We start from the raw sequence: 23,515 nt of genomic DNA, 5'->3' as shown, positions 1-23,515 counted from the left end.
ATAATAGCACTCTAGAATGGATTAAGGGGTGCTGGTGTAGTTTTGGCGCACTACATTTTGGAAGATTTACAGGTAAATTTGAATACTTTGCATGAAAAGACAACAAATTTCTGCAGGCGACAGAATTAAATACAAAGTAATACAGCTGTATTTTAGATTTACAAGTATGATTACTAGTGTAAAATCATTAAAAGTGCATTACGAAGGATAACATAAGTAAGTAGGCCTACATATGAAAGCTGACTCTGTTAGTTGCTATTTTCCACAGGTGGTGTATTTCTGCATAGTATACAGAAGCTGTATATAATGTTTATACGTGGAGCGTTACTAGTATGAAACCATGCCAAGTGCTATTGAAACTCTTATCATTGCCAATACCCACTTATTTTCACTACTCTCACTTATGTGTATTACCACCATCGCTGACGCGCCTGCTCCTTTCGAACACACTCCCGCACTACCGCGCCGGTATACCAGCTTTGCTCTGCACTCACTCGGTTCGGTAACATTCATGCTTTTTAGTACTTAGCTAGCACAGGTTCGTTTGTATTTTTTGCACTGTAGTTTTTATGCCATACATTCGGAAGCCGCGTTCATACGCAAATCGTAAAATAATTGTTAATTTTCAACGATTACTTCTGGTGGCCCCCTTGAATTTTATCTATGCTAAGCGAGATATTTTCAAATCTTTTAGAGTACAATAAGAAAGAAATTATTGAAAGAATTATGTTTTTTCTACAAACTTTCGAGTGGTGCGTCGAAAGTAAACCTGCAGGGATTTAGATATTAAGAAAGGGAAATTAAATAAAATAATATCATAAAGTAGACGACAGCTCGTAAAACTGCATATCATCATACTTAAGTTATGAATAAACAAAAATGATACCCTCCTGTTATTCTTGAAACTGTAAATAAATAAGTAGGATTTGAAAATTTGGTGTCAGTTTCACTTAAGAATACAAATTACGCGTTATTCTTCCACAAAAAGTACGCCACAATAAATGTTTTCTGTTTTCTTCCCGGAGGAGCTCGTAATTTATGGGAATTATATTTTAAACACAAGTTAACATAAAGTTATCTAAATAACAATTATATTCATTTACTTTTCTAAATGTTGAAATGTGTTTTAACTGCACAGAATCATTCCACCACTTCAAATTTTGGAATTGCAAATATTCTGTTATTACATAAGATATATTTAAATTTTCCTTCAAAAATTTTATTTAATCTTTACTGACTGAGAATAAAGTAATTTATGTAGGCTACTTTGTTTATTAAAGACAGTAATGAATGAATAAAAGAGCTGAAGATAGTTGAATAATAGCTGAGGATAATAGATAGCCGAATGGGATAATTCTCACCGAGATGCGTAACTCCATGATTATTGAAAAAAAAATACAAACCAAATCTCAACATTCTTCTGACTCAACATCCTTTAACACCAAAAGAGTCGAAAACAAACTCAACGATGGAGACATAAGAGGTGCCGTCAGATTAATAATTTCTGAAGATATCATCGCCACACCTAATGCATCTGTTTTAAAAGCACTTAAGGAGAAGCACCCTTCACATTCAGACACCTTTTCATTACCAGATCCTCCTAAAGATCACCCTAATATACCAATAGTTTCAGTTTTTGAATTACGATACGCTGTAAAATTCTTCCCATCTGGATCAGCTGCAGATATTGATGGTCTCCGTCCATCGATTCTTAAGAATCTACTTTTACATCATGAGTCAGATTCAAAAGAAAGATTAAATACGATGATTCTAGAATTACTTCATTTAATCCTTTCAGGTAATATACCTCAGGGAATAAGACCAATCTTCTTTGGAGCATCACTTATTGCGCTTAATAAGAAGAGCGGTGGAATTCGACCAATTGCAGTGGGGAACATTTGGAGAAGAATATCAGCAAAAGTTATATGTTCCAGAATTAAAGAATCCGTCGTAAGTTTCCTTTACCCTCATCAATTGGGAGTATGCGTTCTCAATGCGGTTTTACTCACAATTAAAACTAATTTTCCATCGATTTATCACTATGTGTATCAATGTTATGCGCAACTAAGAAACCTATTTCTAGCTGATAAGATTATACTCTCGTTACCTCGAGTACAACAAGGCGATCCTCTAGGTCCCGCTTTGTTCACCATGACAATTCAGTCCATAGTGTCTATACCAGCAGGAGATCCTGACACAGTTATAAGTGAACTACGCAATATTCGAACTATGGCAGCAGACATGGGACTACACCTAAATTTTATGAACTGTGAAGTAGGATTTTTAGGAATTTCGCAAGGTCAAATGGAAGTGTTATATTCACAATTTAAAAATTCAGCACCGGGAATACAACTTATCACAACCTCGTCAGCCTTTCTACTTGGTGCAGCCCTTTCACCTGAGGCAACACGTAATTTGTTAGTCGAGAAAACTAAAAAGTTAGATTTTTCTTGTCACGTCTGGCCCTAGTCTCCGCAAATTCAACTTTTTATCTCCTTCGTGCGTTGTTCTCCATACCAAGAATAATCTGTTTTACGCTGTTCTACTTCTTGGCGTGAAGTCGATTTACTAGAGAAGTTTGACACCGTTCTGAAATGTGGACTGGAATCATTACTCAACTGTAACTTAAATAGCAACGCATGGATGCAGGCCTCCCTTCTAGTTGATTCTGGACGTCTTGGTATTCGTCGGGCTGTCGATTTGGCGTATTGTTTATTTTTAGCGTCGTTCTATGGCTCCCGGCATACCATTGAGATACTCCTCTACCAACTGAATGAGCCTCACACATAATCTGATGTCCAAGGCTGCATATCTGGCTGGTCTAAACTAGTTGGTTTAAGCCCTCCTGAAATAACGGGCAGAAGTTCGAAATCAATTTGGGACAAGTCAATCATCAAATTATATCAATCAGTGTTATTACAGGAAGCAGACAGTCAAGAGGATAAGGCTAGACTTCTCGCCTCCTCATCACCAATTTCAGGTGTTTGACCAGATGGCATGACGCTGGTACCATGGAAGAGGGGGAGGATTCTTCTCTGGGATTTCACCTGCTCTGACACTTTCGCGTCATCTAATCTCACTCTTTCTTCATCTCGAGAAGTGGTCCAGTCATTATTGGTTCAAACATGAAGGTTTAGAAAAATCTTAGAAGCAAGGAACTTTATACAAACATTGTATATACCTTTAGGACTCAAAATATATGAAGTCCCCAAAAATAAAAGTTGTGCTCAAACCGCCATCTTGGAAAATGGCGGAACACCCAATATTTATGAAGGAAGCCGCAGGTTTAGGTTTAAAATAATATAACACACACACTAATTGGTCAATTGGTATAAATTATACCTCGTTAGAATCACAATAAAATATGCTTTCATACGATATATAGCAATTGTCTGTATTACCTATTAAAAGGAAGTAATGGCGGGAAATATTTAAGATTTAGTGGCCAAAATTCCCTTTTTTGTATATTTTCAGCTGTAACATGGTAACACTGCATAGAATTCACAAACAAATATATTGTGCAAGTACAATAATATATAATAAATATATTATGAAAGTTACACATCATTCCGACGAAACAAAAGGGAATAATAATTTGCAGTTCTTATAGTAATTGCGTTTGTCTGATCTGCGTAAAGAACTTTAGAATAACGTTTCGTAAAGAGATTTTTTTTCACCATTTCACTTGTACCTATAAATGAGTTACTCATCTCTCGAATCACAATAAAATGGACATTGAATTGGTGTGCCGTTGTTGTTTAAAGTGTTTAATATAAGGAAGTACTGGAGGGAATTTTTGGAAAGTTAACTGTAAAAATGCTCTCTTTTTGAATTATTGCTGTTATAGGGAGGCAACACTGCGTGGAAACAAGATCAAAATATTGTAAATAGACACCAATAAAACTGTGCAATCGAAAGTGCCCAACCTGACATAGAAGACAGTTCTTTCATGCAGTTTATGTTTGTCAATGCAGATGTAAACTCTACATGGTAAGGGGGCTGTTCACATCTTTGGTGCCATAAAGTGCATGACCTCAACTCAAGCAGTATCAACTCTATCGCCTAATATTCGAAATGTCAAAAAGAAAATAAGCCTTGAACTGAACAGTATAAAAATTATGCATTACAAGAAACCTGTTATATCTTTCTTAAATGATTTGAAGATACAAAATATCGAAATGAGCAGTGAATTGCTAAGAACAAATCGTATATTGTTACTTTCGACCAACCTCTTTTTGTAAAAGCATGTGAAATTATAATGTCAGCGGAGGTTGGGAGCCCACTTTCAACAGTCAGTGTACGATTAGGTGGCTTTCACTTACTAATGAGTTTCTTAGCTTCGATATGTTATATCATGAGAGGCAGCAAAATTGAGGAACTGTGATGAAGTGTGCATGCTAAAGTCATGCATTCCCTCGATTCTTGAGAGAACATCTAATATTTTGTGCATTGTTCTATTACTTATATGAAAGATATAGTGAATTAAAAAGCAATTATTTTAATACAATAACAAGAGAGAGTGAAGAGGTACTTACGAATGAAAAGTCATTGGCAGAATTAACATTGCCTGAGGCAGTGTCTAAGTGGTAGATGACTTAAATAAAACCTGTAAAAGAGCAAAGGAAAAAAGTCGAACTGCAAAATTGTGGCTTCTGTATATGAACAACTTGATACTGATCATGGACTCCATTGCAGCGGAAAGAACTGGAAACTGGAGAAAGCATGTGGAAATAGTTAAATTTATAATCCCTACCTTTCATGCATCAGCCACAATTTGTACGCAAAAGGTGCTCACCTGTATCTTCAGTTGACACTTGAATACGAACATCGAATGTCAGCACAAAACTTCGAAAAGCTTACAAAAGAAAGATTCTTCTCCGTTCCTTATTCTGAAAGATATTGGTCGCGAGTATCAACTGATATGGTTATAGAGCAATCACCGAATTGACCGACTAAATCTGTAGGTGGACTTACTCATGGTAGAGGCATAACAAATCAGACTTTGTTACGATGGATTTCTTCCTTACCACTTAGTACGGAAATATCAAAAGCAGTAAAGACACTAACCAACTTTTACATCTTCTGAGCAGCATAAGGAAGAACGAATCTCTCGGCAGATTCGTGATTACATGGAGGCGGAAACGTTTTGCAAGTGACTCTTGGAACATAATCCATTTCATCACAAATCTGAAGAACTAATCAACATCGCGTCAAGACTAGTTGCAGATGATACAATAATTTATGATGAAGTCATAGAAAAGAGAAAGCTTCCTTAGCAGCAAAAGAGGGAAAAGATTTTGAGACTGTAATCATTCACAGGAAAGATAAAGTAATTCCCCTTACAACATTAAACTCTGGGATTATCATAAACAATGAAATAATACCTATCAATATGCAGCAACTTTTTAGCAGGATAATTGTTGTTGTTAAAGATCCTCAGGAACTGAGAAAGTGCTTCAAGTACGAGCTTGCACCAAAACCATCATCCTTATTTGACAGAGTAACATTAAAAAAAATAAAAAGGCGTCTCTTTTCAAATGTTTTAAATCTACCGATATGTCGTATTTTCCCGAAGACTGCGTTCACATTGTTGATGGTGATTACTTACTTCATTGTGTGGTGTGACCCAGACCTACAACTTATGATAATATTTTCAAAAGCTATATTTCCTACATAAAATCACATTATGGAGGATCATGTACGGTACTATCGTTTTTGATGGATATCCAACCAATCCCACCATAACGAGATGTGAATAGCGAAGAAGAGCTGCTAAGAGAACATCTATAAATCTAAACTCTTCACCACAAGTCACTGTCGTGAATCAAACACAGATATTTATCAAGCAGAATCTGGTGCAGACAGTATCATTGTTTCAGTAGCCATAGATAAAGTAAACACTGGAACGAATAGCGTTATGGTTGGTCAGGATATTGATTTGCTTCATCTTCTCACTGCTAAGTCTTCTCTGTCTGACAAAATGTATTTCTTGAAACCAGCTTCAAAGCATGAAAAAATGCAAAAACTGTTCAATATTCCAGACCAAAAGGCTTTTCTGCGTGAGGTTTGTGGTGTTCTTTATTTTGCTCATGCTATTCCTGGATGTGAAGCCATTTCAGGCCTCTACAACAAAGTAAAATAAAAGGTCTAAATATTCTTCAGAAAGATTGCGAACTTCGGTCGACTTTAAAGATTTTCAATGTGTCTTCGACTTTGAAAGATGAAATGACTTCAGTAGGAGAAAATGTCCTACTTTAGTTGTATGGTTGTAAGAAGAGTGAGAACCTGCATAATTTGAAGTATTACAGGTACAGTCATGTAGTAGCCAAATAAGTATATCGAGCAATTGATGCTTTCATCGACCAGTGATGCGGCTTCACAGCACTCATACTGGGCCTATTTACAAATCAAACATTGGATGGGGACCATGCTAGACCCAACATTATGGAATGGATGATCAAGAATCTCGTGATTTTTTTCAAAACAACCTGCACCATCCGAAATGCTGAAACAAGTGTTCTGTGTACTTAAAATATTATGCAATAACAAATATTGTAAATATTTAAAATCAGGAGTGGCCTGTTCACAAATGTGTGCCACATGTTAAGGACTATCTTGTGTCAATCGTACAGAAGTCTGCGATAATGATTTCGATTTCGAGATTCTTCGATAATGATTTACAACCACGACGTGCCATTTCTTCTTTGTCTACAGCAGTGCCGGATTTACGTATAAGCTAAATAGGCTATAGATTAGGGTCCCAATCTCTTGGGGGCCTGAAAAAATTACAGAAAGAAGATGTGCATTCCCAAACTATAGAATAAAAAATACAAATTATAAAACTTACACGCATCAACAGTATTTTGTGTTGTGTAAGCTCCTATGATGTAAGTAATAGGCCCCCTTCTGCTAGTCTGCTCCCAAAAAATCATTGGTTTGCCCATTTCAGAACACAGGGTGCTTACGTTCTCTATGGATTAGCAACATGTAGCATGCAGTACATGTAATTTGTCATTGACAATGGACAATTGGACATATAAAGGGCTCCATTAAATCTAAATCCGTCTCTGGTATACAGCACAGGATCACAGAAGAAGCAAATCCAACTAAAATCCTAATGTTACGCAAGTTGATTTATTCATCCATACACTGAAAAAAGAAAATCAATCTATGACCTACACAACAATTTATACCAGAGATTGTCTGGGACATTGTTATGCACGTTATACAACTTAATTTGTAGATAAAAATAAATGTCAATTATATGGACTAAATTTATATTTAAATAACTAATTTTCTTTCCACATACCTACATCGGCTGCATAATTTCAGTTCCTTCAAATTTATATATAATATATTTCCATCCTTTTCCTATGAAAAAGAGAAAGAAAGCATATTTATTGGCCCCGATATACGAAACTTATGGACAACAGAGATTTTAAAGCAACAATGAATCCAGCTGAGAGAGATGCCTAGGTGGCATTCAAAAGTGTAAGATAATTTTCTCGGTAATTGCAAAAGTCCAGATTATAAGAATATTGTGGAAAATATGTTGTTGAAATTTCAAGAACATGGGTGCGACATCTGGATTAGATTCCCGAAAATCTTGATCAAGTAAGTGAGAAGCATGATGAGAATTTACTAACCGTAAGATATGAGAGATATAGAGGTGGAGTGTTAGCATGATGGCGGTCTATTGCTGCAGCATAAACAGACAAACGGCGGAAGAAAAGCATAAGAAACTCACCAAAGTTTACAAAGAAAAGGATTTGAAAAACAACTGAAAAGTATTTTTTTTCTTACATATTCATCAGATGTAGGGTTGTATGCATATTCAGTTCCTTAGTATTTCTGGTCCCATATATAATATATACATACAAATATTGTGGTATTGGGTTGGATTTTCATCTGTTCGCATATATAATATATACATATAAATATTGTGTTATTGGGTTGGATTTTCAAAGTCAATTAGCGGGAAAACGTAGGATGATAAGAAAAAACGGACTTCATTTTTAGAATCAGCGAGTCAAGAAACTATTAAATTCACCTGTCAAAACGAAAACAACTTTCAGATAATTTTCATTTGCAGCCCTGTGTAATTATTGTGACGCATTCAAGACGCCATTTTCGTATGTTTTCACAATATAAGAAGAATTGTTGGTAGCTGCCCACAGGATAAGGAAAGGGGGTCAGTTACATCACCTATATTTTCGAAAAGTGTTCAATTCTTCGAAATATCAAAACTTGTTAGATAGGCTTGGTGATACACACTTGTATTTAATAGATTAGTAGGAAATTCTGTCGTGTTATAGATATTTCTTATATTTAATATATGCACAATTGCGTAGCCAGGATTTCATTTCGGGACGGGTCCGGGGGCCCTCCCGAGGAAAGCTTTCGGCAATGCGGAAATTAAAACGCAATTTTAGGGTGTCTTCTAACAGCTTTAAAATTTTCAGGGGGTGTGGTGGCCCTCAGAGCTTGGTAATGTTTAGTTATGTGGGGACTGAAAATGTAATTTTAAATTCTATTTTAACAACTTTTCAAAATTTCGAGGAGGTCACTAAAACTAGTAGTATTATTACTCTGTCCTTTTCAGATATGATATACTAATATTGTGAGTTGTAGATTTACATATAATTTTATATTAAAATTAATCTTATATGTGTTTAGTTTATTAAATTTCACTCACTATTTAAGCACATACTTTGATTGCTTTTCATTCTGACTGCAAAATGTCTATTAAACGTTTGAAACGAAATGTTTCCTTTATTTGGCGTCCCAGGACTTGTTCTTAGGAGATGGACGATTAATGAAAGGGAGTGATTATGAAATTACATTTTGTGTGCTCTCTCACCGGGAATTGGCCTCCGGACAATGCATACACGACTCCAAAATTGCATTACCACCTGTAATTATTCTTTTCCTGCAATAGTAGGCAACCCAAAAAGTTCGGCCATTGTGTTCGTTGAGAATTCGAAAGGTGTTGGACCAAACCTTAATTCTATTACAAATATATCAGTGTTGCTAACTAGAAAAAAAAAGAATTAAGTAAATTGTTAAGAATGACGATTTTATTACTGTGAGGGAAATCGATGACGTATAAAGTTACAAAATGATCTTACTTAAGCAGTCGAAACAAGATGAATGGTAAGAAATAGATATCAGTGGAAAGCACTTTCTTTCCTTTTTCAAAAAAAAAAAACTCGGAAATAAGAAAATAGGTTACATAATGTAAAGGTTTAATATAAACGCCTAACAGCACAAAAACCGGAAAGAGAGACAAACACAGACTAAGTGACACCATTAGCATAGTAGATTTTTGGGCCTCCCATGCAAAATACTACTACCATGAGACCCTACTTGTAAACCCAATCGTTATATTATTATTATTACCATTATTATTATTATTATTATTATTATTATTATTATTATTATTATTATTATTATTATTATTATTGAAAACTCGTTTCCTTTCCCAATCTCTTATTCTACCTAAAGCATGTCTACATATAGCGGTTATGTGCGCAGTTTTTGTCAAAGAGCGGTCTCAAAAACCAAATGGGATGGAAATCTCCGAGAGAGAGGAACAAAAGCGCTTTCTTATGATAAATTCTAGATCAATGTTCTAAGCACTTGTTTTTGACAGGTGCTTTTTTCTTTTTCTTTTTCGGGAAGAGAAAAAGTTTGGCGCTTAAGAAATTACAGTATATAACATTGCAAATTTGCAAGAGGATTTATTTACATTGCTATTTGTGGTAATAAAGAAATTTTCATTTGAAGACATTATTGTAAAAATAATTTTTTCGTCACCATTCGCAAGTATTATGGGTCCCCTATGCCTCGCCCCCCAAGATCGATATCGAAAATTTTGGATATGGTTATATCGATGTTGATATATTTGCAATATCGCATATTCATATGTGTCAATGTCGATATCGATATATCGACATATCGCACAGGCGTAGATCCGAGAAACTATGCTTGAAATATATTGGAATCAACAATCAAAACGTAAATATGTTCTTCCATTCCGTATCCAACGTTGAGGGGGAACGGCGTGAACCCGAACAAACATTTTAAGCCAAAGAAAATTGTTAATATGAAAGTAGTTATACTTCCTTATGATCGAAAACTGTTACTGTAATTTATCTTTAACTTCTGTTAACGATTGTGATCAGAAATCAGCGTCAGTACACATACTTTACATAGTATAACCATATACTCTATAATTTTTCACAACTAAGCAAACTGGAAGATGAAATTCTTGTCATAATAAAGTGGAATATTCTACAAAATTATCATAATTCACTGTCCTTGCTTCTGTCACTAATTTTGACACAGATTCAGAACTACAAGATTATAGAACTAGAAATGAGAGACTTCATTCTTTTCTTTCTCTCACACTAAAAGACGTCTGCATTTTGCTGAGATACGCCATTATTTTAAATATATAAGTCCCTTATCCCGGGCTCATTCTGGCTACCGGGAATTAGAGGTGATCGGTACCGAAAAGTGTAAAGTTTGTTGACTCTCAGATCTCGACAGTTTGTTAAAAGAGATTTAACAATTCGGGTTGTTATTTCTTCGTTACGAAAAACTTCTAATTGACGATATTCATGGTAAATTACTGAACCTATACACTTTGCATAGAAAAGCTAACACCTTGCAGCTGGACCTTCCAATATCTATCTTCTTATCTCTCAATCGTGTCTGGTAGAGTCCCCCTTTCTCTCTTCCTTTCCTCTCTCCCATATTAAAATCAGCACTAACATGAGCACAATTCTAATTTCAAAATACACATGTATTAGTGTTAATAAAGTGAAAGAATAAAAATTAGACGAAACGAGATTCATAAGTTGATTTAAAGAGAAACTTAAACATATCTCAATGAAAAATTGAAACCATTAGATATCTGTTAGAGGTACGGAAGTGAGACAGAGAAAAGAAGATAGAAGAAGAAAAGGAAAATGGAGCACAGATAAAAATTTTGGATTTAAACGTAGTAAGAAAAGAAACTAACATTATAATGTTCCGTTTCCAGAAATCCAACAGTAATATAGAAATAACGTTTTTTTAACTTTTGTCAGAACTATTCAAATAAATACGTAGAGGTGCTTAAAAAATTCATTAAGTCACTTTCAAAATGAATACCAAACTTGGTGATCAAACTATGTACTCTATTTCCATTGAAACTGAAAACTTCCGAGAAACATCTAGTTTCATGCCAAAAGTTTAACACACATCCTGTCTTTAACACACCTCGTCGGAGTCACCGGAACAGGAATTGCAACCGACGAAGTTCCTATTTTTTGGGGTCTGATCGTTCCAACTCAACTGATCCTGACGCGGAACCCTCTAGTACGAGCGAAACATTCACTAGCACAAATCAACAAACTCAAAATTCTACTCACGTAATTTATACTAGTAAATGGCTTGGGTAAGAGGATTACCGCGGGTCCTTCATTATCAAGTCAGAACAATCCCTCATCTTCAGAAATACAAGAAAGTGTGAATTCAATCACTTATAAGGTAAGGGCTGCACTATTGTGGCAGCGTGCAGATCTCTCTTATGATGAGGATGACATTAGTGATGAGTGCCAGAGTAGAAATGGAGAAGAGACTCTGGAGATAAAGCAAAAGTTTTGGAAAATTGTTAGCTCATTTGTTTCCTCGCCACGGCTCACATCAGCACGTAACGTCACTCTTGTCGATTTTTCAGGGCGAAAGAAAAGTATAGTCAAGGGACGAGTTCTTTTACCTATTCATTTGGGTGAGATTGAGCTATTCGCATACTTTCTTGTAGTGACGGACTTGTGAGAAGATATTCTTCTGGGGTTAGATATAATGTCTTAGTTACGCTCAATACTTAATTTTTGTGATGAGACTGTGCAATTTCCAACTGTCGGATTAGAAGCTATTTCTTGCCTTATACCTGTGGCTGGTCCTCAGAAACCAGTGAATAACGTAGGCATACAAAGCGTTGAAACATCCCCTCCTGTGGAAATCGTCAATGCTAATATAGATTTTTTAAACAAGGAACCATTAAGCGACGAAAGTCATCCTTCCCATCATGAAGAAGTTTTGAGTGTAGATCGCGAAATTATTTGCAATATTTCTGTGTCGCGTTCTGTTAATGAAAATAGTGCGAAAGTAAATCTGTAGGAAATAGTTTTAATGGCAGAGCATGGATTTTCATGTGTGCTCTGAATTATTTGCGCCTGACGAGATTTTTGAAACGGTGGCTCGATCTCAACTGGCTACCGGAAATGACAAGAAACATATTTTAGATATGTTGATGACGCACAGGGAAGTGTTTGCTACATTCCCGGGACAGTGTGTTAATTTCGAGTATGACCTTGGTATTCAAGCCACAAGGCCTATCGTTCGACGCTCGTACCCCATATCTCATAAATATAGGGAGGCGGTAAGAGAGTAAATATCCAGATTAAAATCATTGGGTACTTTGGAACCTACTAAGTTGTGTAATTTGAATCCTTTACATGTTGTTCCAAAAAGCCAACCCTGTCTCTGATAGTATATCTTGTAGGCTTGTAGTGGATTTAAGAGCACCGAATGAAGTGACACCGTTACAACATGTTAGGTCAGAGCGTATAGAAGATCTATTAGCCCGTTTCTATGGTAACGTAGTCTTTTCTTCGTTCGATTTTTGTAATTCCTACTTAAAACTATTTCTTACTGAAAACTCCCGCCCTTTCATCGCATTTTTATTTGAGGGAGGACTGTTACAATACACTTCGTTGCCTTTTGGTCAGAAAAATGGTTCTAGCGTTTCAAACCTGTATTTCCAACAGGTTCAAGGTGAAAGTTTAATACGTAGTATTCGTTATATTGATGATGTCTGTTTCGTAAGTCAGTCAACAGATGATCACTTGAGTGCATTGGGCAATCTCCTTGAAAAGATAAAAGTAGCTGGCATGATTCTGAACATTACAAAATGTTCATTTTTTGTGCCTGAACTTAAGTTCTTTAGTTTTATTGTCTCCCCTAGTTGATATAGGAAAGACCCGGACACAGTGCAATCTATCAACACTCTTCCTAAACCCACTAATCTTAAGGAGCTTAGGTACGTATTAGGCATATTCTCGTGACATTCTCGTTTTATAGAAGGATTCGCAATCATTGCTTCTACTTTTGTATGATCTTCTCAAAGCAAAGAAGAAATAACAGTGGACTCGTGCTCACGATGAATCTTTCGCACAGCTTCAAGACGTCGTCATCAAAGATGTAATCTTGTCATATCCGGATTTCAAGAAACGCTTCTACTTGCAAAGTGGTGCCAATTTACGGGCGATTGCTGTAGTGTTGTATCAGTATGAAAGAGAAGACAAACGAGTGATTTATTACGTCAGTAGGCTATTAACTGACTGTGAATCCCATTATTCAATTTCTGAACTCGAATGCCTTAGTATTATATACGCAGTAAAAAAGTGGGAATCGCATTTGGACAGACACCCGCTTACAATCCGCTGTGATCACAAAAGCTTACAGTATCTGCAGAAAATAAAAACATGGAACAATTGTTTGTTATGTTGGTTCCTGAAGTTACAGAAATTCCATTTTGACGTCGAATTCATCCCAGGTAGGCTGAATGATAACCCAGACGTTCTTACGCGCGTGTTGCTAACCCCCGAACACTTAATAGTTCGCGCACACGCCCTTTAAATTTTAAGAGAGGATGTCATCAACGTATCAACGCAACAACTAATTGAAACACAGCGCGAAGATCCAGAGTAAGTGGATAAAATTTCTTTCTTTACGTCAAGTCAGACGAGTGAAGAATGTTGTGTTCCCACTACTGCTGGCAGGCGAAACTGGAAAGACCTATACAAGTTGGAACGTGGTGTATTACTCATAAGAGATTTCCATCACCTGGAACGCTGGAGAATTTGTCTTTCTCGTGCCCTTGTCAGCAAAGTAATCGAATGTTACATAACAATGGCCATTTTGGCCGAGATAGATGTTTCAACCTTATTTCAAAAGCGTTTCACTGGCGATTCATGAGTCGAGATATTCGTAATTATGTGAGGGACTATGTGATCTGCATGCGCAGCAGATCTCATAAAATTCCAGCTGCTCTGGCAATGCAATCTATTACACCTTCTCGCAAAAGTGAATTGGTTTCGTGTGACTTGTATGGCCCTCTCCTTCGTGGAACCAGAGGCGAAAAATACCTGCTGACTGTGCTAGATGTTTATACAAGATATTTGCAAGCATACTGTTTCAAGTCTGCCACTAGTGTTGCTATTGCCAATTATTTGGAGCCGTTTTATTTCACTTGTTTCGGAACCCCTGAAATTATTTTGACTGACAATGGGGAACAGTTTAGATCGAAAAGTTTTCTTGAGGTCATGCAGAAACATGGTGTCAAAATAAAACACTGTTCCCCCTACCATCCTGAAAATAGTCCTATGGAGAGGGAACACTCGAACATTTCCCGTTTATTCCGTTTCTTTGCTCAGAGAGACACGAAAAAATTGCCTGAGTATGTTGCACAAATCGTAATGTTGGTTAGCAGCTTAGTGTCAGCATCCATGGGAATTTCTTCCGCCGATCTTCATCTTAATCAGGATCCCGTGGGGGATGTTGAGAAATATTTTAAAGTCCTACTGAATAACCACAATCGCAAGGATCAGACAAAAACATGGGATCACAAACTACTTCGTTCAGACTTTAGAAGAAGAGATCGCAAGCGCAGGCGAAATGAACGAATCAATGCCGCAGAAGACAACGAACAGAAAGTTGAAATATTTGATCTATTCTTCCTCCGTCAGCACTGGACGAATAATTTTCTTGACCCAAAATTTCGAAGTTTTTCTATGTTTCGGGGATCGTATCTTTGTTTCAGAGAAGTAGGCACCAAAGTATCCGAGCTCTGCGACGCGCTTACAGGGAAATCAATAGGAACTCATAGCGTGCACAAGATGAAGTTGTGGCTCCCATTACCTTCAACCAAGTTGGCTTGTTTGAAACTCGCTACAAAATGCGTGAAAGGGGATATACTTCGACAACTGGAGGAGAAGATGGCAAATATACAGAACGTACCTTGAAACTTCCTCTACTTTTCTCTCTCTGCACCATCTCCCATCGTCTTTCCACATCCCAAAAGTTATTGTAGCTACCATAAGGAAGTCTGTTAGTGCAATATAGATTATTTTGAAAATTAGATAGAGATTTTAACAGTATGAAGAGTCTAGACTTGAATTGGATACCCCAAAGTGTCAAGTTATCTGTGAACTTGTTATCGAAAAAAAAACTATGGGTTACAAAGGCTTCCTAACTTTAACAAAAATTTGTGTCAGTGACAGTAAAGAAACTAAGTGTTACATAGTTTAAGAAGAATGCGTGAATGTTAGTAAAAACAAACTTGAGACCTTACGTGTAAATACATATCATACGATGGACAAAATAGTAGGAAGTGTGGCTCTTACTAGTGTGTTCAATTTTATTATTATCATCCTTTGTTAAGAAAAAAGATATTACGGTCAACTGTGAAGATGTACTGACTGTGTATATAGTTTGTGTATCAAAATTGCTAAATGATGTGTTTTCAAATTTTCACAGAGCTTAACCGTGAGTTCTCGCCATGTCCGGTGGATGTCATCCCCTGGAAACACCATTGTGTGGTAGGAGCTGGTACCAAACGTTCTCGGCGAGGGATCTGGCAAACTCCTAGTCACGTGCTGCCCACAACCTATCAAGTGCAGTGCAAGCATGACTCGCTCTTCTTCGTCTTGGTTACGAGTCCGGCAGGCAGCAGCGGAGGAGACCGCCCATAGAAGATCCTAGTGACATGAAGTTTACGAAGGGTCTGCGTCTCCTGCGAACTCTAGTTTGAAATGTATTATTGCAAAGTGACATTGCTGAACTTGTGTAAGAAGACATTATAATCGGCAAAGTGAAAGTGGACTAACAGCCCAGCAGACTTTCCGAAAGCTAACTAGCTGACTAATTTTTTTCTTTTCCTTCTCCAAAATATCTTTTTAACTTTTGTAAATGTATAATTCGCCAATATATTCTTGAAAGTTGAACGATGTGTTTCGTTTCTAATTGCATTCCTAGAATTTATCATCCAGTTTCATCTAGATACTTTGCAGGTAAAGCACGCGGACGCTGCTCTCGTTACCAGGCAATGTGCTCGTTGAACGGCCTTGTATGTTGAACGACCACACAAGTTCAAACCCCATGCCGTAAACGTCGCTAACACCTAGTGGCCCACTCGCTGGTAAATGTCTATCGTCGCTATAGCGACGCGCGAAGGATTGCCGCTAGTGTGCTACTGGCGGCAGGGTTTCGTGAAGTCGAAAGAGATATCTAGAGTTGGGGTATTGAAGTTATCACCGCGTAGCAGCGAAGAATTCATTTCGGTTTGCGCTCCTACGTTTCGTCGCGGAGAATCGCGAAGAGACCAACACGGACTATCACCAGTCATGTGCATGCGGTCATTATTATATACTAGCTAAATATACCCATTCCTCTCATTGTGGTAGTATTTGAAAGTCAATGCCTGTAGGAATATCACCATTCATTTCAACAATAGTAGGTGAATTTACAAGTCATCGCTAAGGGAAGTGTCACCATTGAACTCAGCGACCGCGTAAATTATGGATTTTACACTTAATATCGGCCATTTTGGAATACTTTTACATGTCTTGGTATCCTGATCGGTGACCACGGCCCGCAGCCAATAAGGTTGAATTTGGAAGTAAATGTGATCGGAGATTCATCATTGATTTCAGCAACCGCGAAAAATATTAATTTGACAGTAATATCGGTCATTTTCTACTAATTTTATATGTCTCGGTAAACGTTCCCCCTGAGGCCCCCTGGTTCGAATTTTAACAAAAGTATGTCGCTTTGGTCTGGGACCTGGACCTAGGTATCCGTGACCAAAATTTGGTAACTGTCGTTCAACTTTTCTGGTTCTCAAGTCGGTCAGGGTAAACGTCCCCATGAGACACCCCTGGTTCTGATTTTAATAAAAATGCTTTGCCTTGGTCTGGGGCCTGGACCAAGGTACCTGCGACCAAATTTTGGTAACTGTCGGTCCACTCGCCTGTTCCCCAGGCCGCACACAGACAGACAAACACACAAACAAACTCTTTATTTTTATTTATATTTAATTATTTTTTCCTGACGAATTATTCCTAAAGTTAGCTCCAGGGGTCAAATGTAACCCCTGCCTCTAATCATGAAGTGAAAAATTTTGAAATGAGTGCGTATACTTGTTTGAATTTAGATGGCAACTGTCACCGATCATTTGAAAGTGAATATGGGAGAACCATGAAATAAAGTAAATAGACGCGCGTCATTTTGTTGTAAAATTACATGGCGAGCAGATTTTATCTGATCCCAAACAATTATCGTCGAATATACACAGTTAAAGGAGCCCTCTCATTAGCCAAATTCAAAAGCCATCAACGATTTATCCCTCTACAAGCGACGTTTCCTTTATCGCCTCGGTAGCCAAGACGAAAGAGCGCTCGCTTAGTAATCAAGGGTTTGGTGGTTCGTGACCAGCCCAGCATGCTTTTTTTACTTTTTAAATGTATTTTTTAGACTCACTTTAATGTAAACAAATTACGCACTTAGGCGATTTAACATATTTTAGGGAGTAATTTTTGTGGTTCATTGGCGTTTCGTCGCATCTCTGCCGCTGGTGGGCCGCTGATGGTATAATGATCAAAACGGAAGTGGGGCCACCACAGATTGTAGCTGCAGAGGCGCCATAGATTCAATTAAATTGGGAACTATAGAACGCAATGGATCTTAACATACTTTAACCAAACGTGTAAGTTTCATCGTTAGAAGCTCTGCTGTTCGTTTTAGTCTTCCGTAATAATTATTATTGATAATATTTAGTACCGCTAATTTTGGTCCTTGCGTATTGTTTTTATTCTTTTCTTTATTTTACAATTATATCGAAATAAATTCCATCATAATTACTGTTATTTTGAATGCAAACGCCATTTCCAATTGATAAAGAACAGGCATTTAAAGTTCCGACGTAGCTGTAAAAATTAATAACAAACAAAAAGTCGAAGTTTTGGTGTTTGAACGCACACTCCCAATAGGAGCAATACAAAACCTGAATATATTGGGCGTTGATAAGCGTAATCATCATGGCCAAGCGTTTTTCGGCAGCTCGTTGTAATATTCTTGATGTCCATGAGAATGGGTTCGAACCCCAATAATCATATCTTTGTTCTTTACTTTTTACTGCTACGTCGGAACGTTAAATTTTTGCTTTTATTGAATTGTAAATGGCGTTTGCACTCAAAATAACAGTAATTATGATGGAATTTATTTCGATATAATTGTTATTATTATAAGCGTACTTTCTCCATGCCGAAAGCGTCGGTAAGCCACCGATGGGCAACTAGCGACATCTCGTGAAAAATTGACAAATGAGTAGGCTGCTTACACTGTGTATATTCGACGATAACCTTTGTGATCAGATAAAATCTGCACGCCATGCAATTTTTTCAACAAAATGAAGCGCTTCTATTTACTTTATTTCATGTTTGTCCCACATTCATTTTCATATGATCGGTGACAGTTGGCATCTAAATTCAAACAATTATACGCACTCATCTCAAGATTTTTCACTTCATGATGTAGACACAGGGGTTACTCTTTACTCCTGGAACTAAGTTTAGGAATAATTCGTCAGGAACAAATAATCTAATATAAATAAAAAAAAATTGTGTGTTTGTCTGTCTCTATGCGGTCTGGGGACCAGACGAGTGGACCGACAGTTACCAAAATTTGGTCGCAGGTACCTTGCTCTAGGCCCCATACCAAGGCGAAGCATGTTTATCAAAACCCGACCAAGGGTGTCTCACGGGGGCGTTTACCGGGACCGACCTGAGGACCAGACAATTTGAACGAGAGGAACCAAATTTTCTTCACGGATACCTTGGTCCAGGTCCCAGACCAAGACGAAGCACTTTTGTTAAAATTTGAACCAGGGGGAACGTTTACCGGGACATGTAAAAGCAGTAGAAAATGACCGATAATACTGTCGAATTCATAGTTTTCTCGGTCGCTGGAATCAATCAATTCTGAAACTTCGATCACATTAATTTCCAAATTCACCCTATTTGGCTGCGGGCCGGGAGTCACCGGGACGGGATACCGAGACATGTAAAACTAATCCAAATTGACCGACATTAAGTGTCAAATCCATAACTTTTGCGATCGCTGAGATCAATTTGAGAGACTTCCATTAGCGATAACTTGCAAATTCACCTACAATTTTATAAAGCTCAGGGGGCAACGGGAGGGGGGGTAACCGAGTAATGGAAAAAGAGCCCAAACTGACCAATATTACTGTCAAATCCATACTTTTCGCGGTCGCTGAAATCAATGGTGATAGTCCCACAAATACTGAAATGAATGGCGTTGACTTTCAAATACTGCTACAACGCAAAGAATGAGTATACTCAGCTAATATATTATAGTAATTGCATGCATATGACTGGCGACAATTCGTGTTGGTCCCTTCGCTATTCTTCGCTACGAATCGAAGGAGCGCGGACCGAAATGAAATCTTCGCTGCTACGCTGCGATATCTTCAATGCTCCAACTCTAGTTATCTCTTTCCACTTGGCGAAACCTTGACGCCAGTGGCGCACTAGCGGCAATCCTTCGACGCGTCGCTATAGCGACGATCGACTTTACCATCAAGTGTTGGCCACTAGGTATTGGCGACGTTCACGGTATGGGGTTTGATCTTGCACAGCGTAATTACTGCATAACATGTTATTATTTCTGTAACTTATCCTGGATTGTATGTTATTTCGTTTATTAGTTGGCACTAATTTGTCTCCAAGTAGTCGAATGAATGAATTTCGGCATAAACTTTGGTGTAAATAACCTTACAGAAAGAAGCCGGTTCGTTCCAAAGAGGAGAACTGAACTCATTAAAATTTGAGCTATAGTTTCAAAAGGCAGGGTAGGGGTAGCGTCTAGGACTCACGAGTAGTATAAGTTCAAAACGTAGGTTCGAATCCTGGTCAAGACAAAGGTTTTTTTTCCAGACAGTGATCATGAAGAATCGAAGGGTGACTTCTCATACTGAACAAGCAATTCGTAAGAATGTGGAAGCAAATACCTATATCATGATAGAGACGCTTTTAAGAGCAAATAATAAATATGGGGCTACTAGGACAATACGAAACACTTAATTGATTTGTAGTATCCACTTTTCATTTTATTGTTCTTAGAAAGAAAGAATATAACTTTCGTTAAATATGTTTCGGGTAGAGTAACCATTGATGTATTGGTACCGTCCTAGACTTGGAAACGGAAAATCTTGGTTTGAATCCCCATCTGGTACTATGATTTGCTACGCGCTTTCTGATAGAAATTTAGCAGGAAAAAGGACTCATTCAGTTGTTCTTTCTGTCCTTTTCTATATTTTCTTTCCTTTCCTTTTCTTGTTCAGTTTGCATTAATAGTCTTTAATATAAGGTATGACCAAGCTACCTACTAGGTTTATTATATTGTATTTCAGATCTGTACGTTTAATGAACACTACCGAATTTGCAACCGAACCACGCATAAGGACAGGATGTGTGTTAAACTTTTGGCATAATCCTAGATGTGTCTCGGAACTTTTCAATTTCAATGGAAATTGAATACTTAATTTGATCATCAAGTTTGGTATTCATTTTGAAAGTGACTTAATGAATTTTTCAAACACCCTCTATGTATTGATTTGAATAGTTCTGACAAACGTTTACGGATATCTATTGGTTTCAATTTTTCATTGAGATATATTTAAGTTTCTCTCTACTTCATTTTATGAATCTCGTTTCGTCTCATTTTTATTCCTTCACTTTACTGACACTAATACATGTATATTTTGAAATTAGAATTATGCGCACGTTGTTGATTTTAACATGGGAAAGAGGAATAGAGGAGAAAGAGCGGGGTCTCTCTACCAGACACAATTGTGGATAAGAGGGTATATATTGGATGGCCAAGCTGCAAGGTGTTAGCTGTCGCTTTTTATGCGGAGTGTATAAGTTCAGTAATTCACTTAGAATATTGTCAGTGTTAGCTGTCGCTTTTTTTTATCCGGAGTGTATAAGCTCAGTAATTCACTTTGAATACAGTCGATCAGAAGTGTCTTGTAACGAAGAAATAACAATATGAATTCTTAAATCTCTTTTAACAAACTGTCGAGATCTGAGAGTCAACGAACTTTACACTTTTCGGTACCAATTACCACGAAACCACACTTTTCGGTACCAATTAGCCAGAATGAGCCCGGAATTAGGGACTTATTTATTAAAAAATGACAATCTCAGGAAAATGCAGACGTCATTTAGTGTGTGAGAAAAAAATGAATTAAATCTCTCATTTCTAGTTCTATTAATCTTGTAGTTCAGAGTCTGTGTCAAAATTACTTACATAAATAAGGACAATGAATTATGACTATTTTGTAGAACATTCCACTTTATTATCACAAGAATTTCATCTTCCTGTTTGCTTAGTTGTGAAAAATTATAGAGTATATTGCTATACTGTGTAAAGTATGTATACTGTCACTGATTTCTGACGATAATCAGAAACAGAAGTAAAAGATTAATTGCAGTAATAGTTTTCTATTATGGGGAAGTATAACTACTTTCATTTTAGCAATTTTTGTGGCTTAAAATGTTCGTTCGGTTTCACCCTCTTCCCCCAATGTTGGATACGGAATGCAAGAACATATTTGATTTTCGTTATTGATCCCAGTGTATTTCAAGGTTCATTTTTGGGATCTACGCCTGTGCGATATGTCGATATATCGATATCGATATTGATACATATCAACATTCGATATCGCAAATATATCAACAGCGATATATCCATATGCTATATTTTCGACATTGATCTTGGGGGGCGAGGCATAGGGTGCTCATAAGACTTGCGAAGGGTGACGAAACAAAACTTATTTTTACAATAATGTCTTCCATTGACAGTTTCTTTATTACCACAAATAGCAATGTAGATAAATCCACTTGAAAATTTGCAATATAATCTATCTATTTAAATGCTACAACAGCTATAAAAACTCCTGAACTTCAACCTCTAACTTTGGATTTCAAACCTTTGATTTACGGCTATTTGTGATTTCACATTTAACAAAGACAATATTTTAAAGTATGTGTACTCAAATAAATTATTATTTAAACACATCCTTTTTATACAGTTTATGTTTTAAAGCTACTGTTCAAACCCTTTGTATTTTAATAAGCCTTCTCCAAAATCAATGCAAATGAATTGTGCTGCCATCTTTGAAGTCCTTATAAACTATAAGTATGTGGACGTTTATATGTTTGCGGCCAATACTTTCGACAATGGGATCTTGGAAACTACAGGCTCTAGATAGATGACGTTTTCACTGATCGATTGCAAATTTCATGTAGATTGTCGAGTTCTAATTGAATATTTAAAAAAGATGGCCACTATACCTTTATTACATTTTTACGGGTATACTGGAAGGGATGAAATTAAGAAAACTAAAGCATCATATCCTACGCATTATACATTCCAACACCACATTGTTGTATATATGGGTTGTATATGTCTTAGGAGTTTGTTCCATGGTCAAATAATAATGAAAAAGGAAGGATCACTATTTCTCCAGTCAAAGATGAACCTTTATTTTTGGAGTGTTTAACCCAATGAACACCATATATAACTGACATTATAATTAATTGTGTATGTAATGTATTTGCTTATTACATACTGCATGCAAGGAGAGAGAAAACACTGAGGATCCATGAATTAAAAACTCCAACCGGAAGTAGGCTCAAATCTTGCAAACGGTGCGAGATATTGAAAAAGTAATCGACAAAATCTCCCTTTATGGCATCTCTTGACAATTTTTATCAAGACGTCTTTCACCTGTGTCTGTAAAGGGACATGTACAAATGTGAGGAATAACAAGAAAGTTCATGCTTATATGTGAATGATGCGCTCTGCAGAGAGCGCAGGTTCAGCTACTACTACTACTACTATTATTATTATTATTATTATTATTAATAATATAACGATTGGGTTTAAAAGTAGGGTCCCGTATGTTTATCCTGCATGAAAGGCCAGCAAATCTACTACGCTAATGGTGTCTTCTAGTCTATGTTTGTCTCTTTCCGTTTCCTGTGCTGTTAGGCGTTTATATTAAACCTTTTCATTATGTAACCTATTTTCTTATTCCCGAGTTTATTTTTCTTTCTTCTTTTTTTCTTTTCTTTTCTTTTTTTTTGGAAAAGGAAAGAAACTCCTTTCCACTGATATCTATTTCTTACCATTCATCTTGTTTCGACTGCTTAAGTAAGATCATTTTGTAACTTTTTGTATCATCCATTTCCTTCACAAAAATAAAACCGTCATTCATAACAATTTACTTAATTTTCTTTTTTCCAATTTGCCACACTGATATATTTCTGACAGAAATGAGATTTAGCCCAACGCCTTTCGAATTCTCAACCAACGC

At 36.8% G+C, this 23,515-nt stretch overlaps 1 protein-coding gene across 6 annotated transcripts in view; it reads right to left on the bottom strand.

The window, feature by feature from the left end:
- Nucleotides 1-23,515, bottom strand: part of LOC145662879 (venom allergen 5-like) — a 235,656-nt gene that overhangs the window by 127,283 nt on the left and 84,858 nt on the right. For 3 of the 6 annotated variants that reach the window (XM_081728883.1, XM_081728893.1, XM_081728846.1), the window contains exon 2: nt 6,848-7,149. The exons of 2 other annotated variants lie outside the window; for them this stretch is intronic. The gene's annotated coding sequence lies outside the window, so the exon portion shown is untranslated. Of the gene's footprint in view, nt 1-6,847; nt 7,150-7,309; nt 7,444-23,515 lie in introns of those variants that run through there. One more of the 6 variants, XM_081728864.1, reaches the window with a different exon arrangement.

The sequence above is a fragment of the Thermobia domestica genome, chromosome 1 (assembly GCF_964235325.1).
Source record: "Thermobia domestica chromosome 1, izTheDome1.hap1.1, whole genome shotgun sequence".
NCBI classification, from domain to species: Eukaryota; Metazoa; Arthropoda; class Insecta; order Zygentoma; family Lepismatidae; genus Thermobia; species Thermobia domestica.
Note: the sequence above shows the minus strand (reverse complement) of the source record. Positions and strands in the feature narration are given on the sequence as shown.